Below are 24461 nucleotides of genomic sequence, written 5' to 3' on the forward strand. Positions count from 1 at the left end.
ACCTAACATGACCTAGTTGTCGAGACACATCCTTTTCACCCATAAAATGTACTTAAGAAGGACATTAGTGTAAAATATGAATTATTGCACCTTATGTATATTTGTATTGCTTTAGTAAATATGTCAATATAATATCCATAATATATATAGTATTCATATAAATAAAATGAATATAGCTAAGATACAATAATGTATAATTTTGTTCTAACACACCTCTCAAGTTCAACTTAGTAGGTTAAAAGAATGGATCATACAAACAAGGCTATATTAGGTATCCATGTACAAAAATTGTACCCCCAAAAGAGAGATTCCTCCTAAAAAGCATGTATTCCACTATGTTGTAGAAAATGAAGATGGTCAAAGAAGATTATCTCATGAGTAGTAAAATAAGTTCACTTTCATCGAACATTGCATCTTCTTTTTGGAATAAATATTCCCCAAGTTATATATATGTTAATTCCTACTCAAAATGTATAATAAATGGAGGAAAGATAATCTTTGGATCATTTTCATATTTTCCTATTTCTTTGGTAAAATATGGCTAAGTGTGACCAAAAGGGTCAAGTAGAACTACATGATATGTCATCATAAAAGTGTGTAGATTGGAAGGAGTGAATAGGAGGATTTATATCTACATTCATTGTACATCCAAACACGAAAATTATAGTATACTAAATATATCATCAAAGAGGAGAACAATGGCCTTCATAGTCTCAAAAATGCCAAAAATGAGGTTCTAAAAATATTCATGATATGATTGGTAAGTATGTATTATAGTGAATTTCATCCTATAGAAATGTATGACCGTACTAAATAAATAAATTTAAAGCATTTAGTGAGTTCATGATATCTATATAAGTATGAGGATGGTGGATCCCTCAAGTGAGCTATTGATTAATACTAAAAATCTAGGACTAGTATTTTGAAATCCAAATGCCTCCATTACTTTTAGCATAAGTCTCCAGTCAACATTGTCATATGCCTTCTTGATGTTGAGTTTGATCAATATTGGTTGTAAATTTGACTTTTGTATCAAATGTATTGCTTCTTGAGAAATGATGACCTCATCAAAGATGGACCTACCTAGGACAAATCATTTTTGTTCTTCCAAGATAATATCTGGTATAATCTTTTTTAGCCTATTTTATATGGCCTTTGCCAATTTTTATAGAGAGTATTGCATAGTGAAATAGGTCTAAAATCGTCCAAAAAGACAACATCATCCATCTTAGGAATTGTGGCTAAAAAGAAATCGCTAAGTTCCTTTAATATCTTACTTGAAGATCTTGAATATTCAATTTCTCTCTCGATATCTTGGCCAATGATACTCGAGCACTTCTGAAAGAATGATTTTAAAAATCCATCTAGGCCAAGAGCCTTGTCTAGGTGGAGTTGGAATAGTGAAACTTTTATCTCTTCCATGGTGAAGATTGAAGACAACATCCAATTTTGTTCTCCAGTTACCAAAGAGGGAATTTTCTCTAATATTTTATTTTGGGCAAATAGATTTGAACCATTCCAATTGCTAACAAAATCCATGAAGTAATTAATTCTAATAGATTTGACCTCTTCCATATCTTCAACCAAAACTCCATCTCCCCTTAATATTTAATAGATCATTATTGCACTATTTCATGCCTTTGTGTCATTGTGAAAGAATTTTATATTTTTTCCCCATATTTTATCTATACCTCCCTCAACTTATGCCTTCAAAATGTCTCTTCTCTTGCCAACAATGTTTCATACTTACCCAACAACCTTTTTTCCCATAACTAGTTATCCTAATCCATTCCTGATGCAAGAACTTTGTTGTTAAGGTTCTTTGTTTCATCCTGAATAGCTTTCTTGGCCTCAAAACTATTATTGAAGTGAAGTTTGTTCCACTCCAATTGTTATTTTAATAATTTCAATTATTATACCACCTAAAACATCTTCGAGCCCAACACTATGCTCTCTTTCCACCATTTCTCTACCAAAACATATAAGTCTCTATGCTCTAATCACACGTTCTCAAACTTGAAGGGGCATCTGAAAGGTATTTTATCACCATTGATGCTTAGCTGAATTGGAAAGTGACTCGACCTAAACCATGGCAGAATCATATTCTCCATTCCAAATGGAAAATATCCTAAATCCCCTTTCCTAAAAAATCTATCCAATGTTTAAACAATATTACTAAACCTAAGTCTTCTATTAGTCCAAGTAAAAGTGTCATTATTGAAATATATTTCTATTAGCATACTTGTATTTACCTAATCCTCAAAATTAAATTGGGTCTATAAATTCCTAATAACTCCTCCCTTTTTGTCAAATTGTGTAGAATAGTATTTGTTACCTTTGATTTTTAACAAAGCCTAGGTAAACCTCATAGTGGATATTGTATATTAAATTTATAATTTTTTTGTATTGACATCTATATTTAATTCTTTTAAGAATTAAATATTACTATATAAAATAATTAAATATCAAGTTATGTGCGGGTGAAATTAAGTTAGATAGTTTTTGTCTCTCGAGTGAACTAATTCTTTCAAGAATTAATCATTATAACATGCAAAATCTATTGTACATACAAGTGATTAAATTAATATTGAGAGATAAATTATTAAAAGGAAAGTTGGGTAAAGGAAAGTTACGAGTAGTTACCCAACTACTTTAGGTATGGGTGAATTATTTAAAAGGGGATTATTTTTATTGTAAGGCAACTCTCTTCTTTATGGAAAAATCTTTGTAACCAATTTTATGCTATATTCACAGTTGAGATTTATACTTTAGATTTATACTTTGTCAAAAATATTTTCTTTCTCCATGAATTTTATTCGCAAATAGACATTGTGTTTTTTCTGAGTAAGAGTGGGTTGTGTATTACGATTATGGAGGGATATTGATAAATTATGCTTTATAAATATTTAAAAATATTTATTTGAAGATTTATAAAAGTATTGGTAGACTTTGTGTTGTCAGTATTTACATATATTTTCTATCAGCAAGTATTTATTTAATTTTCCTCATTATCTATACCAAGATTATTAATAGAATTTGTGCTATTATTAAATGTTCATATTTTATTTTGGTTGCAATTGTTTATTTCTTGGAGAGGAGGGATTATTTTGAAATATAAACACTCAACATTTGAGGGAGATGCCCCTCTTTGAAAGAAGAGGAAGATCATCTTCTTCATGATGGTGTTAGAAAGAGATAGTGTTCTGGTGAAGATTGATGCATGAGAAATGCTTAGGAGTTGTCATTGATGGCAACTCAGTTCAGAAATCATATCCGGTGTGCATAGATTTGATTTACCAGAAGTTGTATTATCATGAGGCATAAGTCTGGAAGGTGGAATACAGTAATTGACAGAGTATGAGTACAGTGTGTAGATCTTGATTTTGGTTGCATAAATTTGGTTGCGGTAATAGAGGTAGATGATTCGAGGTTCAAGGCAAATTATTCTGTAATCCTAGTTTCTAGTGTTGAATCATGAGTGAGATTGAAGGTCTAGTATCTGGTAACTTAGGAAGAACAAAGCTATTTTGATGTACCGTGTGATTCAAAATCTTTGGGATGATTTCGGTGATTGGTTTTGACTTCAAGGAGATTGGGCCGACATATGTGAATCTTGTTATCATCTTGTTTAGGTCTGCATATGGATTTGTGAACGGAATGAGCCCACTTGTTGATACACGTTTGATGTTGCGTGTTATGCAGTTTTTGGAGGCCGACATGAGAATTGATTTGTTTTGTTGATGCGGATATATAAGATCGACTTGTATGATCATTTTGGTGTTGTAGATGTATGATAGATGTGCAATTGTTGATATGTGATGAGCAAATGAGTATCAGTGTGCAAATTTGGTGCTTTGGTATGTGACTGTGCAACAAAATAGGGCAAATAAGTAGAATAGAGGAAGACAGTCAGATTGTGCTTAACCAGAACTACTATTTGTCATTAGTAGATGCTATTGTTTAGTTCAAACACTATTATAATTTGTTGTAATAATTTGTAGGGCAGTGAGTCCTCTAGGTTGTAGCCCTCTTTTGTATTTGAGCAGTGAGCTTCAGGTAGTGATCTTGAATGCAAGTGCATTCCCCTTTTTGTAATATTATCATATTCTTGATCGAAGTATAATAATATTGTGGGTTCAAATCTCACTGTTTTTTTTCCCTTTCCGGGTTTCCACGTAAAAATATTGGTGTTATGGTTTTGTGGTTGATTGGTTTATGTTCTTACACTTTACTTTCATTCTTATGCATCTGGTGGTTTAAGAATCATTTTAATAAGTTTGTGAATTGTAGAACATTGATTCACTCCCCCTCTTAGTGTTTATTGATTCCAAAAATTGGTATCAGAGCTTAGTTCCTCGAAAGGATCCTAATAGCTTGAGGAAGATCTGGAAGATTGGATCAATGGACTCTGGTTTGTAGAAGCAACTTACTATGGCACTTGAAGATCTCGATGCAACAATGAAAGAAAAAATTAACCTAAGGAGAAGTCTGGATGCAACTAAAAATTTGATTGAATCTCTAAAAGAATAAGTGAACACATCTAGAGAAAAGAGAAAGGAACCAATGGATAAACTCAAGGAGAAAGAAGAACAAAGATTTGACAATCAAGCCCTACAAGACAAGACAGATGAATGCGAGAAGCTTTCTAGAGACAATGCAATCATGACGAATGAGATGTAATCTATTGTGATGAATTTGACAAAGGAGATTGAAGATATAAAGATGAATGGGAAAAATATAACTCACTCATTTAATGATAGACCTGAAGAATGTTGCAGATTGAACTATGAGAATGATCACTTGAGACTTAAATTGGCGCAATCCAAGAATGATGGGCAAGAACTTGAAAGGCAGATTATAATTTTGAGAGACGAACTTTCCACTGCTAATGAGTATAAAGAAAAATTCAAAGCTAGCTCAGCTAGGCTAGATGAGATGCTAGAAAGTCAGAGAAGTGGAAAAGACATGTGAGGACTTGGATATGAGAAAGGAGAATCCTTTGGTTCTAGACAAAGCAATCATTAGAAGAACAAGAAACCTCCGATAAGACAACCTAATTCTTGTAAATTCAATGGTATATGTTTTTTTTGCAATAAATTTGGTCGTATAGCAAGTCAACAAAGAGGATGATGAATAATGGTCCTACCTTTACCGGTCAATGTTTCAAATGCAACAAATTTGGTCATAAGTCAAACATGTGTAAAGCAGTGATGAATACTTTCCAAAATAAGAGATGCTATGATTGTGGAATGTTTGGACACATTTCTAACCAATTCAGGATGAAACCAAATTAGATGAACTTCAGGCCTATGCAAGGAAATGTTGTTTGTTATTCATGCAACAAATCTGGTCACATTGCAAAATATTGCAGAAGAAAGAATGTGAGCAAGAATGCTCCGGTAGACAAGAACAGATCATATGAAAAAGGGCAAAGTGAAGGTTGAAGAGATTAGAGAGAAACATAAGAAGATGTGGGTTAAGAAGGAAGATTCAAATATTTAGAATGGCTCCACACTCAATTCTAATGTTGTAACCTCATCTAGTAACTAAGGAATTTGGGTCTTAGGGGGAATATTTTCATGTAAATTCTTAAAACCCCCTTTCAAAGATCTATATCGGCTGAGGAAGGTTGCAGATGATAGAGATTAGTAATGCAGTTGATATCTAGAAGATTTCATGGTAATTTGAGAATCCGGTGATAAATTCTTGAAGAAACAAGGTATCCGAAAAGCCTTAAGGGTTGTGCATTTATTACAACTTAAAGTTAGGTTTTCAACAAATAAAAAGACATTCCTATCATTCATTCCTCACATTGAAAATGAAGAGAAAGAGTGGGAGAGTGAGGGAAATGAGATTAAGTAGCAAAAATAGAGCTTGAAGCGATCTGACAAGTGATTCCTAGCATCTGGTTGAAATCGAAAAGGTATTTATTCGCGTTCTAGCTATCTGTTCATAACCCTATTTTGAAATGGCATCATCATCTAGTGTAGAAACTCCATTGGTAGTAGAAATCATTGAAAGGGCAAGGCCAATATTCAAGAAACATCCATTCAAATTGGTCGATGATGATCCAAAAGGAGTATTTTCTTTTGTGATGTATGGCATGTTGCACAATGAGGATATTAGGGCATACATTCATTGTAATATCGAAGAGCTTGGGAATGAAGACATGCTATCATTATACACCAAGCATATGATGGATGAAATGGGGAATCTGAAGCCCAAATTCAAATCATTGCAAGACAAGGGTTTTATCCAATTTATTCATTTTTCTGGTTTTTGATGAACCTGAATGGGTTAGGTATATCTTGAGCCAAATCCATGATGAGTTTATATGACTAGATAGACCTCATAAGATCACAAAGCAATCCATTCAAGCGGTAACTTGTTTAAATGCAACCAGTGAGATCCTTGGTCTGAGACATGTAAAGAACACCACTGTGATAGTGGTTATCAGCTCCCAATATGACAACCGATCAATGACAATAAGTGATATCATTGAACATGATGTTATATTTGCTTCAATGGTGACAAGATATAAGGTGTACCAATCTAGTAGACAAAATTCAGTATCCAGTACTGCAATATATGTAGCGTATTAGATACTCAAGGAGGACAAGAGATATGATCTATGTGGAGTGCTTCTTAGTGAATTAATGAGAAATCTAAAGAAAATTAAGCAGGATAACAAACATGTTTTCAAGTTTGGTTCCTTGATTATTTGTTTGGCACTTTAATTTTTGAATGAAATCCCCAATATAGGAAAAGTATAGTGGGCTTATGATAAACTGTTGGTAGTACAAATTAAAGAGGGTTTGCAAGGATTGGGTGATGTAGTAATGCATAAATATGTTTTGTGGGGTTACTTCAAATTATTTTAGGCTATGATGCATAGAAAAGAGAGGATCCCAAAAGAAATTGTTGAAAAATATGAATATACCATATGATTTATGATAGACAAAGACCAATGCCACATGGAGGTGATAGAACCAAGAACCATTTGGATCATACCCATGGGGTATGAAGTAGATGGAAAATCACACAATGCATATTCTCAATACCTGTTGAGTAAACCAGTAGATGAGAAAGAAGAAAGGTTCAATACTTATAAGGAAAAAGACCTAGACCTGCACAAGAAATTCACTGAGCCCGCAAGGAAGAGAAAGGTCAGAAAAGAAGTTGAAGAGCTTGTAGAACAAATGGGAATAACAAAATAACTTGTTCAAAGGGTTAGGGAGAAAAAAATACTGAAGGAGGAGGACATGGTAAAGCCTAAGAAGATAAAACCGATCTCCACTCCTCCCAAGCCAACCAATCAGCACCTACCTCCGGTACTCAAAATCCCATCCCTCCACCCAAGCCTCAAGCCAAGTCAACTGGTGGAATAGAGAAAAGGAAGAAGGAGAAGCCACAAAGGGAATATGTTGCAGCCACTACTAAAGATGTAGAGATAGAGTCTAATGAAGCAGTGCGAGAGGTGAAGAAGATAACTACCTATGCTAGGGTGGTGAGGAAACCTCAATCCAGTGGAGCCCAACCGACTAAGAAGCCAAGGACAGAAGCTAAGTCATCCGGTAGACCTAGATCCAGTAGAAAGTCAAAGTCTGAGCTTGATGAAGCTCTGAAATCTGGTAAAGTAGAAGGTACTTATGATATTGTGCCCCTAATGACATTAAATGAAATAGTTGAAGTTCTAAAAGAAGGAAATTTGAAGAATGTACCTATATATTATAAAAATTGCGATGATAATGATTAGAGAGCTATAGAGGAAGCAGTTGAACATTATATGAATGTGTATAGCAAAGCCTTGATAGAGTTGTCATCTATGATTTTGAAGGGATTGTATGACATTTTGGATTCCAAGAGGCATACAACCAATCTGGAGGATGATAGAATAAAATAATATGTATTAGTCAACTTATCTTATGTAATTTCTAAGGTTGAAGTTGATAGATTTGTTAAGCTTGCAAATGATAGATTCAGAAGCAAGAAGAGAGTTAATAAAATCATGCTCGATAAAATAGATGAAGTGACCAAAGAGACCGAAGCAATTTTGAGACAATTTTTGAAAGAGCATAGATATGATGTAAATCTAGCACAAGATGACACCCAATCAAAATAGTAGGCACAAGGAACCTCCATTCTAGAAGTGCATACAATAGTTTTTGATGTACATAAAGATCAAACAACTGAGAAATCCATTCTGGCAGGGCAAAAAAATGAACAAACCATAGTTGCAGATGATACTAACACTGCTAAGGTTGATAACTCTGGTGAAGCTAAACAAAATCCTCCAATGATAGAGATTGACTCTGAAAAAGTAGTTGAGGAGATTAGAAAAGTTGATGATGAAAAGGGTGAGGATGGTGTAAAATTTATAGATGTAGAGGTGGCTGAGAAGGAGAAAGGAGAAGAGAAGGATGATCAAGATCCGGTGACAGTGGCAAGAGACACTGTAGCAGTTAAAGGAAAACAAATTGTCACTGACTTAAATGATTTCTCTCAAGAGCCAATAGATCTAAGCTCACTATCTCCTATTCAAGCATTGAAGCTTGTAACTCTTGCACAAGAAAAAGTAAGTGAGGACTTACTCAAGTCCCACACCGTAGACAAAGAGTTGATAACGTTGGCCACATATGTGTTAGAGAAAATTTTGCCAACATTTAAACCAAATACAACTGATACTCCCTCAGATAAGCTTAGAAGCATGCTGCACTAGAATCTCATTTTGTATCTTTGGAGAAAGTGATAGATGCTAGAGTTTTAACTCAATTTAATGCTATGAGATTGAGGACAATTTTGAAGATGGTTTAGGGAGATAGGGTGAGTTTGATAACTGCTATGAAGAATATACAAGATACATTAGATGAAGGTGGCCAAATATACAAGTCATGTCTAATTTCTCCTAGGTTTACTATTGACATTGATAAGAAAATAAAAGAGTGTGAAGGGCAGTTAGCTAGCATATTGCAATCCTATGCACCCCAATCAGTCCCGACTAGAAATTTTGAAGCTCAAGTTATGGCTATATTGGATAAGATAAAGAGTTTAAATCAGGAAAACGATAGAATTTTAGGCAGAGTGAGAGAAGTAAGAAGCCTTATCACTCTCCGGATAGATTCATAGATCAACAGTATGCAAGATGCTATGACTGCTCTAAACAAGAGTGTTCCGGCAGATCGAAGAGGAACAAAGATGCACACCTATCTTCTCAGTGCTTTGATCAATATTTTTAAGAATTTGAAGAAGGGTTGGGATGACCACCTGCTATCCCTAAAAATAGTTTTTTCTGATATCTTCAAATTTTTGTAAGTCACTGTGTATATCCCTATATATAAATTTTGGTGGATTCCTATCTGTGGCATTGTTGTCAAAGGGGGAGAGAGCAAAGTGAAAAATGGTGCAAATTCTCAGGTGGAGCTTGTTAAGCTTGTAGAGTCTTGGAGATTTTTGAGTTTTGAAATTTTGCAGCCTTGAGTGTAAAATGAATTTTTTCACAGTGTTTCCATCAATGCAAAAGGGGGAGATTGTTGGCAAGAGACACTATTCCCATGAATATTGATGCATGAGAAATGCTTAGTGTCTGCCTTGCCAATTAGGATAATTACTAGACTTGAAGCCTTAACTCAGGGATTGGACATCCATTCTGAATAGCTATCATTCCTATGGCTAAGGTTCATTTACTTGTCAACCTAGGGACGCATTACTTGAAATGGGCTAGCACTGTTTATGTACTAAGTTCCAGTAAAAGCCATTCTATCCTACAATGACAAATGAAGTTACTGAAACAAACATACAAAGATGCAACAACTAAATGGCTATAGGAAATATTAAAATTGAAAGATGATTTAAATGAATAATTTTTATCTACGTTCAAAGCTAGCAAATAGGAACTACATTGTCTGCTTTGGCTGCAAGAACAGTCACATGATCTAGTTCAAGTGGCTGCAAGAATAGTCAATTGCCAGAACAAATACTACAACAAAAGAAAACTTAATTCATCTGTTACACATGATTACTCACCAAGTGGGCCCCCTTGGATGAGAGTACCCATATTTCAAATTCTTCTATATGCTCAGAATAACATAACTTTATTCATTATCTCCAAAAGTTGTTGTGATACATAAAATAGGGAAAACACTACTTAGCTTTGAAAACTTTGTCTAACCTCTGCGAAGAGGTTCAAAACTTTATTTATAAGAAGATTATAACAACCTCTTAACTACCTAGACCACACCCATGATAATAGGCAGAATATTTTATTACAATAAGGAAGAAGTAAACCACAAAGACGTGGGACTTTCATCATTACACGACCAAGAATATAGAATGACAGTTTTCACTAGATTGTCGCCTCCTAAAGACAGTCATAAATAAATCTGGAACTGCCTCAGTATTCTTTAGCCACTCCACTCAAACACCATCTCTCTTATTGTCTTTAATGCTCTCAACTGCGTTGAAATATCTCTAATGGCTTGCATGGTGCGATCCTCAAAAATGGTATAGCTTGACCACTTGTGCAACTACTCATTTATTCCTGCATCAAGGGTTAGTACATGCAAACACATACATATCCATTTATTGTCAACCATAACATTTATGCATCCATAAATGAAATTATTATATAAATTCGCATAGCTATAGGAATATTTAGCCAAAATAATACAAGGTTCAGTAAGTTCGGTTAATATTCAATATGCACACAGTCAAAACTCTAATATACCCTATGACCTTCACATTGTCTGATTACACAACTTAAATCATGAAAAACATAATAGACATGGACTCAAAAGAGCTATTATTTTAACTCATCATTTTGCCCCCCAACCTAACTTCTTGCTGGTCCTCCAGTAGGAGGAAAATTCATTACACAGGCACTAACTCTGAAATCACCAATGGTACCCTATCCTGTGCCTCCTGTAGCTAAGTTCCAATAGAACCCTTTCATGTTTTCCAATCTAGTCCACCTGGCTTATTCCATTGATGCTTCATAAGGCTTATCAAAAGCCCTGCATCCTATGAGTGGCCACATGAGAATGGGCTGATGAATACTAAGAGGGGGGTGAATTAGTATACCAAAAAATACTGTAATCAATCTTTTAAATAGTTTAGCAGATAACTGGTGCAATAGATTCACTAATAAACCAGTTAAGATAAGTGCAAACCAAATAGCAAACAAATCATTCACCCACAAAAGCACAATCACCATAACACAAGATATTTGACGTGGAAACCTAAATGGGAAAAACCACGGTGAATAGAAACTCACAAGTAACTATCTACAGAGTAGTAACCAAACTGGTTAAGGTCAAACCGGTTAAGGTCATACAATGTTCTTCACCAGAACAGATCCTGTTAGGAATCTAGATCTCTGTTAGGAGATAAGTCTTGTTAAAGACTACCTTGTTAAAGGATTTCAGATCCACAGTTGTGAACCACCTTGTTAGAGGATTTACAAAGGCTTTTCTGGGCCTACCCGGTTAAGGGTTTCAGACTTGTTGAAGATATTAGTAATCAACAAGTGAATGATTTAGATAATAGCATAGTATGCTTAGTTAGATCCTTGACAACTCATTGTTAATGCATTTCAACATTACTTCAGTCTTCAATATCTCCACACTCTATCTCTTCACACAGACCTAATCTTCTCTTCAACGATCGCACATAACCTTTTCTATTCTACATCTCATACATGCAAACTCTAGACATGATGTCCTTATAAAGGAATCCGATTTCATGTCGGTGCAATAGAATTAGACTACAAGTTCCTAGGTACAGTGCATCTAGACACATTTGGTAACATGACACAAAAACACCGTCAAAGTGTCGGTGGATGATAACTCATCACACATTATAGTAATATCGATTGGTTACTCATTACAGATATATACCAGTTAATACAATATATCGATTACCGGTTGTCAAAAAATGAAGACTGGAAGATTGTAGTGTTTCAATAAACTACTCATTAGGTCCTTTGTACCACTTGAGATCCTCGAACCGCTTGGGGTCTCATACTGCTTGGGATCTTCAGTCAATCTATGACCGGTAAACCATCTTCTGCAAAATACCGATAGTCTAAAGACTATACATTCAATAATACACAATACCGGTTGGAACAATTAATGGTTGAGCATAACTCATACATCAAGAAAGTGTGTGTCCATCAATGACAATCAAAACATCATCAAAATGCGAACAATCTCCCCCTTTGGCGTTGATGGCAACACTTAGAAATTTTTTTGACATCTAAGTGTTTTTACAACAATAACACAAAAGATGCTATAATCAAAATTACTCCCCCTAAGCATATACACTACCCCTTTTGCAAAAATTCAAGTAATTGCATAAACAATCACCAAAATTTTAATGTATGTACACTACTCCCCCTTTGCCAACAATGACAAAGTAATGCAAACTATCCTTTTTATAAAATAACACAGAGTAGATGTTCATGACAATAAGGAATGAAATTTCTCAAAAACAGATTTAAAGTTCTGCACAAAAATCTTCATGTCCAATGTCCATGACTCAAGTAGTGAGGTAGCAACCTCACTTTTAGTCTTCATCTGGAATGCCAGTTCTTCCATTGCATCGATGGTACTCAGCTCTTGAGTTACGGTGATGGCTTCCAAGTTGAGAAAACATCTCTGAAGAACCTACAGTTTAGGCAATAGGAGAAGTTGAAGCTCCTGCAAATCTTGAGTTAGGTTGCTGATTTCTAGGTCCATCTTGGCAATCTGACACTAAAAATGATGAATAGTTTGTCCATAGGTAGTGAATAAATCATAGGGCAGCTTGAAGTTGCTGATGTATTCCTGTAACTCCAATTGGAGTTGAGCTTTCTGTTTGAGCACATCTTCACAAAACATATGGGGTTGACAGATTTTACTCAGAAGTAATTTACCCTCACCCATAGCAACACTGATATCATTTTGTTGCTTCAGTAGTTGTGTCCTAAGTTCAGCCTTTTGCTTGACTAAGGCAATATTAAGTCCCTTTTCATGGTTCTTACTTGCAGTTGCTTGAGCAACATCTTCCAAGCATTGTACTTGGTCCTCTACTATGGTACAAAGAAGTTTGAGCTTGGATAGAGAGGAGTCAATACTGGGAATTAGACTAGTAAGGGTGTCAACTGCAATTTGTATGACATCCTGTTCTTTCTTCTTCCGCAATTCTTCCAGTCTCTCCTCTGCAAGTTTGATGCCTCGAAGTAGCTTAGACTCATCTGCTGATTGAGTCAGACATGCAAGAGTTAGATCAATAGGACTTGTGGAATCAACTTGCTTGGTTTGATCACCGGTTGCCTTAGGATTTTGCCCTCCTTCTTTGGTCTTGATCTCCGCTTTTTTTCTCTTCTCTTCTTCCTTCTCCTCTTCCACTCTTTTCTTTTCTTCTTCTTTCTTTGTCTTTGACTCTTTCTTTTTATCCTCTTCTTCTTTCTTCTCCATTTCTTCCTTCTTCTTATCCTCTTCCTTCTTTTTCTTCTCTTCCTCCTTCTTCCTTTCTTCTTCCTTCCTCTTGTCTTCTTCTTTCTTCTTCTCTTCTTCTCTTCTCTTATGTTCTTCTCTCTTCTTCTCTTCTTCTTTTCTCTTGTTTTATTCTTTCTTTGTTTTTTCCTCTTGTTCTTTCTCTGCTTTCTCTTTGTCCTATTTCTCTTTCTCAACTTTTTCTTTGTCAGGAGTGACATCCTCATTATCTAATGCATCAACATCAATAGGGTCAATTTGTTCCTGTCACTCTTTCACCTTGACTGTCAAATACCTCATCCGGTTTGTCTAAGGATAGGTCAGGTGCTTGGTCAGCCTGCTTAGTGGCTTCAGATACTCGGTGCATATTGACAACAACTTTAACATGTATGTGTGTATCCTTTTGTACTTCAGAAGTTTTACCTTCTAGTAACTTGAGTCGCCTCCTTCTCATAAAGAAGATGTATTTGTTCTTATCCATAATTTCAAATAACTCAGAATTTGAAGCATCAGGAAAGTACTGTGCAAATTTTTTCTCCCTCATCTCTTTTTCTCTTTCAATGGCAATTCGCCATTTGTTATCCAAAGAATTATACAAAGAAATTGGAGTAATAGATTTAATCTCAGAAGGCGACCGATCATTAACACATAAATATTTAATGACCTCATGTTCTACCTCCTCTTTCTCACTATCATTAAAGTCATCAAAATATTCCTTTAAGTCATCAAGCACTTTCCTCCTAATATTCTTTATTGTCCTCTGACAATGTGTCATTGGTTTATAAGAGGTAATATCAATATTTACTAGTGCAAAAGTTGCTGGTACATTACCAGTAGACTTCTGCTTTTTTCTTGATTGCCTTGTCTTCTTTATTTGAATCTCCGGTTCAGTGTCTTCTATCTCCGGTGAGTGATTCCTGGATTTCCGCTTCCTCTCAAATACTTTTGCTGGAATAATCTCAGGTTTCTTTTTGGTTGGCGACCGCTTGGCCACTTTCGAACTGGTAGATGTAACCGATGTAGATATCGATGGCACTGCTTTGCCCTTTTTCTGCTTCGGTTCCTCAATCGGTGTGACCCTCTCCAAGTAGGTACCGGTTCTTTTCTTCTTTACATCTAGTTGTGAGGCAAATATGGTAGAGGCATACTCGATCAATATGTCATTCAACACTTCATACCCCATAGGGCCAACTACTTCCTTTCTAGGTTCCACAGCTTCCATTATGTAGTCATCTATCCTTATTGTGAAGCATATGTCATCTTCATACTTCTTCACAATATCATCAGATATCCTCATTCTCTGGCTCATCTTTCATTTGAATTCATCAAAATACTTACCTGGAACCTCAGGATATGTAGTTCCTATTGCTTGTAGACTCTCCTTAATCTATCTGGAAACCAGTAGGTCAGTAGACCATTGAACATCACTAACTCCAGGAAAATAACCTTGAAAATAGAATTATAGACTGACCAAAAGTTGGCCAAACTTGAACCTCAGTGATTTATCTTGTTTGATGGATTTCAGATTCACCAACATCTGCTTCTGTAAGCAGGTACATAGGTCATATTTGGTATCTTCCTTGATTATCCCATAAGAAACATTCACCGCAATAGCAAGGACATAATTCATTCTACTGGCATAAAATATTTTGTAACCAATCACCATGCAAGCGTACTTTACTAGATCATCAAAAATGGTGTTGACGGTCATTGCCCATTGGTCACTCACAGAACCGGTGAGCTATGTCATTTGAGTTTTGGTGACCTTCTGTAGAACTGGTACTTCTCCAACATTGCATAATCCGGTGATGACATGAATCGCTTCCGGTGTGATGTCATGGGTCTGCTCGAGATACATCTTGTCACCACGAACTCCACTGAGGATAATGCAAATATGTTCTTCTGTAAATTCTTCTAGAAAGTATACTGCATTGTGTAGTTTCATCTTCTTGTCATCTACATAGAACAGACTTAGCTGAGAGTGAATTACTAGGGATCCTAGGTCTTCCTACTTACAATCTATATAACTTGAAATATCTCCCTCGACAACTCCGACGGGAATTTGAGATAGGGCATTGTATCTCATTTTCTTTTGAAGAAACTCAGGTGTATCTTCAGGTGCACTAGAACTAGAATGCGATGCAAAAGCCATAACCAAATGATAAGAAAGAATTTTCAAAAAATACCTTCACAATCTGAAATTTAGGTTTTCCAATATCACGCATAGTACACCACTTCGGTTGCTAGTTCACCGCTTAGTGTTCTTCAGTGATTGCTTGAAGATGATTGCAAGATTTCGCACACGATTTCTCCAAATGCCAAACAAATTGCTCTGGTTTCTCTACTCTTGAAGATTCTTCTTTCGTAAACATATAAGTGAAAATGATGACGAAAACCCTTTTAAACAAACTCTTACCTACCATAATAAGTGCATCACCGCTAGGGCACAAACCCTAATTTTGCCTTTTATCGCTTCAAATCTTCTGCCGATTGACAAGTAACATATACCGGTAAAGGTCTTTACTGATATAAACTGGGGGTTCGAAATATTTCATCGATATGTTCCCCCTAAGCTTTTCTGAAGCTCAGTTTGCCAGTTTAGAGACTTCCACACTAGGTGCAGAAACAGGTTCATCCTGTGACTCTTCTTCTGATTTCTTTTTCCAAGTTTTATTCATTTCTATTTGAATGGTTTCAATATAAATCTTCCCTTCTGGAGTGATCAGTATATCATTCGATAGGTTCTTTCTTAGTCTGCAAGTTCTGACAGTGTGTCCCGATTTGTTGCAATGATAACATACCATTCTAGGTGTTCTCCATGGTCCATTATTCATACTTCCATTCTTCCTTCTGCACGTTGCAGTAGTGTGACCGTTACCATGATAGATCAAACAAGTTGCTCTCCAACTAGTAGCTTCTTGATAACCACCTGACTGATGGTCATAGGTATTGTACCGATTGGGATTCCGGTTCATAGAATGTTTCGGGATGACTCCTTGAGTCCTTGGAGGATATCTCCCAGTGTTGTACAAAACCGACTTGCATTCAAATGCTCTATGCCCAAACTTGTTGCATGCATAAAAATTTCCATTAAATCTATTGGATCTAGGCATATTGTTTTGAAAATAAGGAAAATTGTTATAGGCCTTGCTTCTACACATATTGGCAGTATGTCCTTCTTTGAGACAATTAAAGCAAACATGTTTAAATTTTTGCTTACCTTTTCCTTTGGATGTTGGTTGCTTCTTTGATGCTTCAACTTTTGTTCCAAAGGTCTCACCTTCCTCATATCTAGAGAAACCAAGTCCAGTGGTATTCTTTATTGGCTTTGCCGATTCTAGCTTTTGCTCTAGCTTAGCAGTACTCTGATTGAATTTGGAAAGTATCTCCTTTGACTCAGTAAGTTCCTTGGAAATATCAGTATTAGATTCCATCAAGATTGCATTCTCAGAAATGGCCATGTTTAGATCACCTTGCATTTCTTCTTTTTCCACTTTACTCTCCTGGAGATGAGCGGTAAGGGTACTGATTTGTTGCTTCAGCTTGGAAATCTCATGATCTTTGTCTTTTACCAAATCTTTAGCTTTCCTTCTATTCTCAAGCTCCTGACATATTCTGAAAGTCAGTCCTTCCAACTCCCTTCTCAGGTTGGCTTTTGATTCATTCAGTTTTTCAACTTCTTCAACTAGGGCATCCATGTTTCATTAGAAGAGCTATTTTCAGTAAGTTCCATCAGTTTTTCAGCATGCTCTCGTCTCTTGGCCAAAGAGGCTTATACTTGACTTTGAGTTCATCATAGGCTCTCTCAGTTTGTGTGAGATGATGAGTAAGTTCTCTCACACTGTATTCCCCCATATCTCCTTTCAAGTGGTTAGACTTATAGAAAGGTTGGCTCTGATACCAATTGATGAATACTAAGAGGGGGGGTGAATTAGTATACCAAAAAATACTATAATCAATCTTTCAAATAGTTTAGCAGATAACTGGTGCAACAGATTCACTAATAAACCGGTTAAGATAAGTGCAAACCAAATAGCAAACAAAGCATTCACCCACAAAAGCACAATCACCATAACACAAGATATTTGACGTGGAAAACCAAATGGGAAAAACCACAGTGAGCAGAAAGTCACAAGTAACTATCTGCAGAATAGTAACCAGATTGGTTAAGGTAAGACTGGTTAAGGTCATACAATGTTCTTCACTAGAACAGATCCTGTTAGGAATCTAGATCTCTGTTAGGAGATAAGTCCTATTAAAGACTACCTTGTTAAAGGATTTCAGATCCACAGTTGTGAACCACCTTGTTAGAGGATTTACAAAGGCTTTGCTAGGCCTACCCGGTTAAGGGTTTCGGACTTGTTGAAGATATTAGTAATCAACAAGTGAATGATCTAGATAATAGCACAATATGCTTAGTTAGATCCTTGACAACTCATTGTTAATGCATTTCAACATTACTTCAGTCTTCAATATCTCCACACTCTATCTCTTCATACAGACCTAATCTTCTCTTCAATGATCACACATAACCTTTTCTATTCTATATCTCATACATGCAAACCCTAGACATGATGTCCTTATAAAGGAATCTGATTTCATGTCGGTCCAATAGAATTAGACTACAAGTTCCTAGGTATAGTGCATCTAGACACATTTGGTAACATGAGAACAAAAACACCATCAAAGTGTTGGTGGATGATAACTCATCACACATTACAGTAATACCGGTTGGTAACTCATCACAGATATATACCGATTACCGGTTGTCAAAAATGAAGACTGGAAGATCATAGTGTTCCAATCAAAAGTTAACTACCACTTGGGTCCTTTGTACTGTTTGAGATCCTCGAACCACTTGGGGTCTTCATACCGCTTGGGATCTTCAGTCAATCTGTGACCGGTAAACCATCTTCTACAAAATATTGATAGTCTAAAGACTATACATTAAATAATACACAATACCGATTGGAACAATTACCGGTTGAGCATAACTCATACATCAAGAAAGTGCGTGTCCATCAATGACAATCAAAACATCATCAAAATGCCAACATGTGTGGCTGAAATATCAAGGGCAACCAATTATTTTCCTTTGTTTTGCCCAAATGGATATATTTGGGGGCTCTTTGTATTGCTGCATGATAATTCGGCAAGGAATGGGGCTCACCCTATTTAAGTTCTTCGGGAAGGTTATTCCATCGCTAAGACAAATGTCCAGCTACAATCTGGCCATCGGTCTCATACAAATTCTCATAGTCTTGGAACACCTCCTCCTTGAGTGGCATAATTCGACTCTTAACGTCGAGTCTATACAATAATTTTTGCCAATCATAATACAAGAGTCGTGGATTCTTAGCTTAAGCCCTAAATGGTAGTGGACAATCAAGCTCCATGTCCCTGTGTGTCCTAGACTTTTCTCCCATGCTGATTTCATTTTGTATCCAGGACATTAATGCTTTCAAATGAATATCTCCAATATATAACAGGGGGTTCCATTCGGTATCAGAGGAGACAACATAATTGTGCAAATACAACTTACACTGTTAATTTTTTATGGCTGCAGGAGAACTTTGGTAAGCATGATAAAATTCCTATGGGTTCCCCAAAGAGGGAATTAAATCCCTAACAATGCGGGTTAATTTAAAACACATGTGTTGTTCTTTCAAATACAAAGCGTAAACCCTTGGTGGAGCCCTACATTGCATTAATTTAAGAATCATGTCTTCTATAGTATCCACCTTAGTCTGCAATTCAACAATATGTTTATCTCTCTTCTCAATTTTTTTTTTTTGTTTTTAATTATCTCCTTCATCCTAGGTTTCTCTATTTCCCATTCTCTATAAAATGAAAGATCAACGAACATGCTAGTAAGAGAAGAGGGAGGCCTGTGAGCAGTTACCTGGGGTTTCAGAACCTTAACGCTTGACTCTGTTAATTGTTTTGCAATTTTGGCTAGGTTTGTCAATAATTTAGAACCCTGACTCCTCTGCGGCTGAGTTTCCGGCTGAGTTTCTTATGGACCACAATGTTCTTGCTCAAGTGGCTCAATAGAAACATCCTCCTATGCACTTTCATTTTCCGGTGACCTCCGTCTAACCCTACGACTTCTTCTCAATAATAGTTCTTGTTTTTGTACAAGAGGTTCTGCCACAAGAGAACCATCTCTTTTTTTTTTTTTTTCTCTTCTTGGTTGTAGGAGAAGCTTTCATCCTTGTGGCTACTCAACAATTTCTTCCTCTGTAGCTTCTCTCACTTTGCACTTCTTTTTACGAAGTGCGGCCCTAGTTTGAATGGGAGTGGAGTAAGGCTTGGCACTTGGTTTGTTCATAGTTTCTTCTATGCCAGGCGGAATGTCTTTAGCAATAGGAGGTTTAACAACCATGGAAGCCCTAGACGATGAGGCTAAACGGTTCCTTCTTGAGCCTCTGTTAGACCTCCTTTCCAACAAAATTTCCAAGGAAATAAACCTCTATATCAGCAAAACCAATATGTGAATAACCGAGCTTCATTAATTCAAACAAATGGCCAGATAGTTCCAGTGCCTAATTCACTGCAAATCATTTATCCTAGTGCCAACAAAGAGTTAACTATAGGACAAAATAATCTGGTGGAGACACCAATTATTGGTGTTTCCCATGTAACAATACCCACGCTCCAAGAAAATATCTGAGGGATAATTTGCAACAAAAGATTGCATCTATTAGCGGAGTCAAGGTGCTACCTCAGACGCAGGGGTTTACACTTCACCTGGCATGGATAATACAACCCTTATCGCTCAGATGCAAGGCAAGTCCATGGAGAAAGAAACTAAGATAGACCCAGATCATGATGTCATCTGATAAACATCCCTTAGAGAACATTCCACTAACAATTTAATTAACCCATGATGACTCACAGACTGTGAACTACCCTTTGTGTCTCTTTAGTACTAATAGAAAGAAGGTGATATAAGACATTTGGTACATTCATTCTCTGCCCATGCCGTAAATGGCTCAATAACTTAAAATGAAAAAGGTGCAGATTGGAATATTTGTCATCACATGTCAAATACTTCATCACATGATATGATACTTGTGGCCATTCTCTTGGAAGAGACATCCTCTTTGTCCCTTGCTTATCCACACTAAGAGGTCTATCATTTGGATGAGTGAATTTCGCTTGCGCGCTCCTTGCATCCTTGGCTTCACAAAATAATTCCCCATCCCTTGGCAAGCCTGTAACCTCTTCTATCCTTTCTTTTGTAGCTACAACCCATAAACTATTAATTGTAGCTTCATCATTATTGAATATCTGTATGAATTCTTGTGCAATTTATTCATTAAAATCCGTTAATTTTAGGATATAATCAATCCACCCATAATTTTGAAAGTACGGTTCACACTAGTTATCCTGTAGCAAGGCATCATGATTTAAAGGCTCATGGGAGATAGGCACACCTCCTATGGCTACTTGGGCAAAGAAAGTTCCTGTTAAACCACTATAGAAAATGCAGAGTGCCGAAATTCTTTGTGAAACTTAAAATTCATGAATCGTATCTTTTAAAAACTTTTTTGCGGGATATCATTTATCTCAATTTATCTCACAATACTTTGCAATAAAAATGGCAGCATGAGAAGTATACTCACACTTGCTATAGGTTGTCACATCAATCTTGAATTCATTCTAAAATTATTTCAAAATTTTTAAAAACACTTAACACGAACCTTAATTGACATGGACACACTCTAAAATGTCATGGAGAGGACACATATCTACGAAAAACCTTAATATTTAATCATAACACAACCCCCCCAACCGAAGGTGACACATGTGGAAAAGAACTGAGTTTAATGAAAATTGATTATGTGAATCACACATGATAATCGTCATAATGGATAAATAAATGAATGATTAAAGAAAAATAGATAACATACGTACTTGCAATTGTGCAAATTAATGCTGCAACAAAATGGTCATTAAATCATAACATGAGGTGGGGTGAAGTGAAGTGAGAAAATTAATTAATGGAGAATGGTATTCCCACAAAATGTGGAAATATTTATTATAGCTGCATGCAAAGAGTGATTTAGGACTTTGGGATGAGAAGTTCCCCTGCAGAAGCTGCAGGAACTGTGGTATGTGACTGTATGTCAAACTGCTATAGGAAGTCTTCTTTTGTGGTAGGTTTGTGATAAAGACACAATCTGTGACCATTCACCAAAGTTCAAATTTAATAGGGTCTATAGTTGCTAACTGAACTGCTCCATTTTAAAAAACTCCAACAATTTCATATGGACCCAGCTGATGAGTCTGCAGCTTCCCCATTGTGTCTTTATACCTTGAATAAAAAAAAGTGCCCAATCTCCAGATTTGAATTTCCTTTCTTTAATGTACTTATCATGCCATCAAATACATTGATTCTGAACAACCTCTGTGTGTTGAAAAGACAGTTTCCTTTTTTCATCTAGGGCATTGAGTTGCATGATTCAATCTCTTTGTGCTTCAGATAGATTCATATTCAGCTGCAAAGTTGTCCTAAGAGTTTTGTGTTTAAACTCAATGGGCATCATGGCTAGCTTTCTAGACACCATTTCAAAAGGTGAAAAATTAGTAGTTGTTTTCCATATAGTTTTGTATGCCCAAATGGCTTCTGGCAATCTGCTTGACCAGTCTTTCCTATGGAGAGCTACTATCTTTGTGAGACTAGCCTCTAGTTCCATGTTAGTCACCTCTACTTGACCATTTGCTTGAGGATGGTATGGAGTAGACTTCCTATGCTTGATATTATATTCATTAACCAAGGCTGTGATTAATGTGGAAGTAAATTGTGCTCCTTGATCTGCAACAATTTCTTTGGGCACTCCATATCTTCTAAACATTTCTTCATAGAGAAACTCAACTACCTTATTATCTCTAGCATGCTTCATTGGTTTTTCTTCTACCCATTTTGTGGCATAATCAGTGCATGCTAGAATGTAGGATTTTCAATTAGAAGGGGGTCAATTGGCCCTACAAAATCCAATCCTCACTTGTCCAATGGTGTAACCAGTATTTGGGGATACAATGGAATTTCATCAGATCTGGTAGGCCTCCCCATTATTTGACATCTATCACATTTTCTAGTGTATTTAGCTGCATCTTTATGTACGGTTGGCCAATAGTACCCTGCATTAAAAGTTTTTATTGTTGTTCTCTTAGCGACAAAATGTCCTCCACATGGCTCATCATGAAATGCATGAAGAATATCATAAGTTTCATCCTCTCAAACACACCTTTTTAGGATTTGATCAGGTCTCGTGTAGAATAGGCAATCAACAATCCAAGATAAATTGAAACTTTTCTCAACTAAAACCCTTCTTTCCTTGGGAGAAAAGTGAGAGGGAAACTTATTAGCAGCTAAATAATTTTTTATATCAGCATACCAGGGGGTCTGGACATTTATTAAGAACAAGTGTTCATCAGGAAAAGAGTCATCTATTGTTGCATGATTGTCCTATAGTTGGAGCTTAGAAAGGTAATCTGCAACTACATTGGCTTTCCTTGGATTGTCAACAAATGTAATATCAAATTATTGCATCAGCAACAACCATCGGGAAAATCTTCCTATAATTGAAGACTTATTCATAAGATATCTTATTGTTGTATGATCTGTATGAACAAAAAATTGATATCCTGTAATATAATGTCTGAACTTGTTAAGTGTACATATGACTACCAACATCTCCTTTTCCATGACAGTATATTTAAGCTCAGGTCCCTGCAAGTTTTTGCTGATAAAATAATTGTACTTTCTAAATTACCTTTTTTATGTCCTAGAACTGCACCTATAGCATAGTCGGATGCATCCATGTGAATGTGGAAGGGCAATGACCAATTTGGGCCCTTAAGGACTGGTTCCTGGGTCAATGTTTCGTTAAGCTTTAGGAAAGCTTCATCACATGCTGGGGTCCAATCAAATTCAACATCTTTAGACAAGAGATAATACAAAGGCCCTGCTATTTTACTGAATTCTTTAATAAATCTTCTATAATATCCAACATGTCCAAGAAAACTTCTTACATCCTTTTGCTTGGTTGGGATTGGAAGGTTAAGAATGACCTCTATCTTTGTTGGATCAACTTGGTTTCCAACTTTAGAAATATGATGTCCCAAGACTATTCCTTCCTGCATCATTATGAAATATTTCTCACTATTCAGGGATAGGCTGTAATATTCACATCTCTGCAGTACTTTCTTCAAGTTCTCCGATGCTTCATCAAATTCTGAACCATAAGTAGTAAAACCATCCATGTATATTTCCATGCAGTCATTTGAGATGTCTGAAAATATGCCAATGACAGCTCTTTGGAAAGTACCTGGAGCATTGCATAACCCAAAATGAAGAACAAAGTAAGTATATGTCCCCCAAGGGTACGTAAATGTGGTCTTTTCCTGATCTTTTGGAGCTATTCTAATTTGATTGTAACCATTGAATCCACCCAAGAATAAAAAGTATTGTTTCCATGCTAAGGAATCTAACACTTGATCTACAAAGGGTAATGGAAAATGATCCTTCTTGGTTGCTGAGTTAAGCTCCCTGTAATCCACACAAAATCATCATTTACCTCCCTTCTTAGGAACTATAACTAGATGTGACACCCACTGACTATATGATATAGGGTGGATAAATCTAGCATTCAACAATTTTTGCAATTCCTCCTTAACTATTTCTCTTAAGCCTAGATTAATCCTCCTATGTGACTGTCTAACTGGTCTGCATTCTTCCTTGATATATATCCAATGGGTACACACTTTAGGATCTAACCCCCTCATGTCTCTATAGTACCATGTAAAAGCCTACTTATGGCACTGAAGTAGATCAACCAAGGCTACCTTTTGTGCCTCTGGGAGCTTATTATTAATGTTTAAATACTTGCCTGAGGCAACTTCTATCTTGGTGGTTAGGTTGATTTGAGCCGCTTCCGTGAGATAAGAAGTATGGACTTCCTGTAGTAATAAAGTATGCAATAT

Source organism: Cryptomeria japonica, chromosome 3, assembly GCF_030272615.1.
Source record: "Cryptomeria japonica chromosome 3, Sugi_1.0, whole genome shotgun sequence".
In the NCBI taxonomy this organism is placed as follows: Eukaryota; Viridiplantae; Streptophyta; class Pinopsida; order Cupressales; family Cupressaceae; genus Cryptomeria; species Cryptomeria japonica.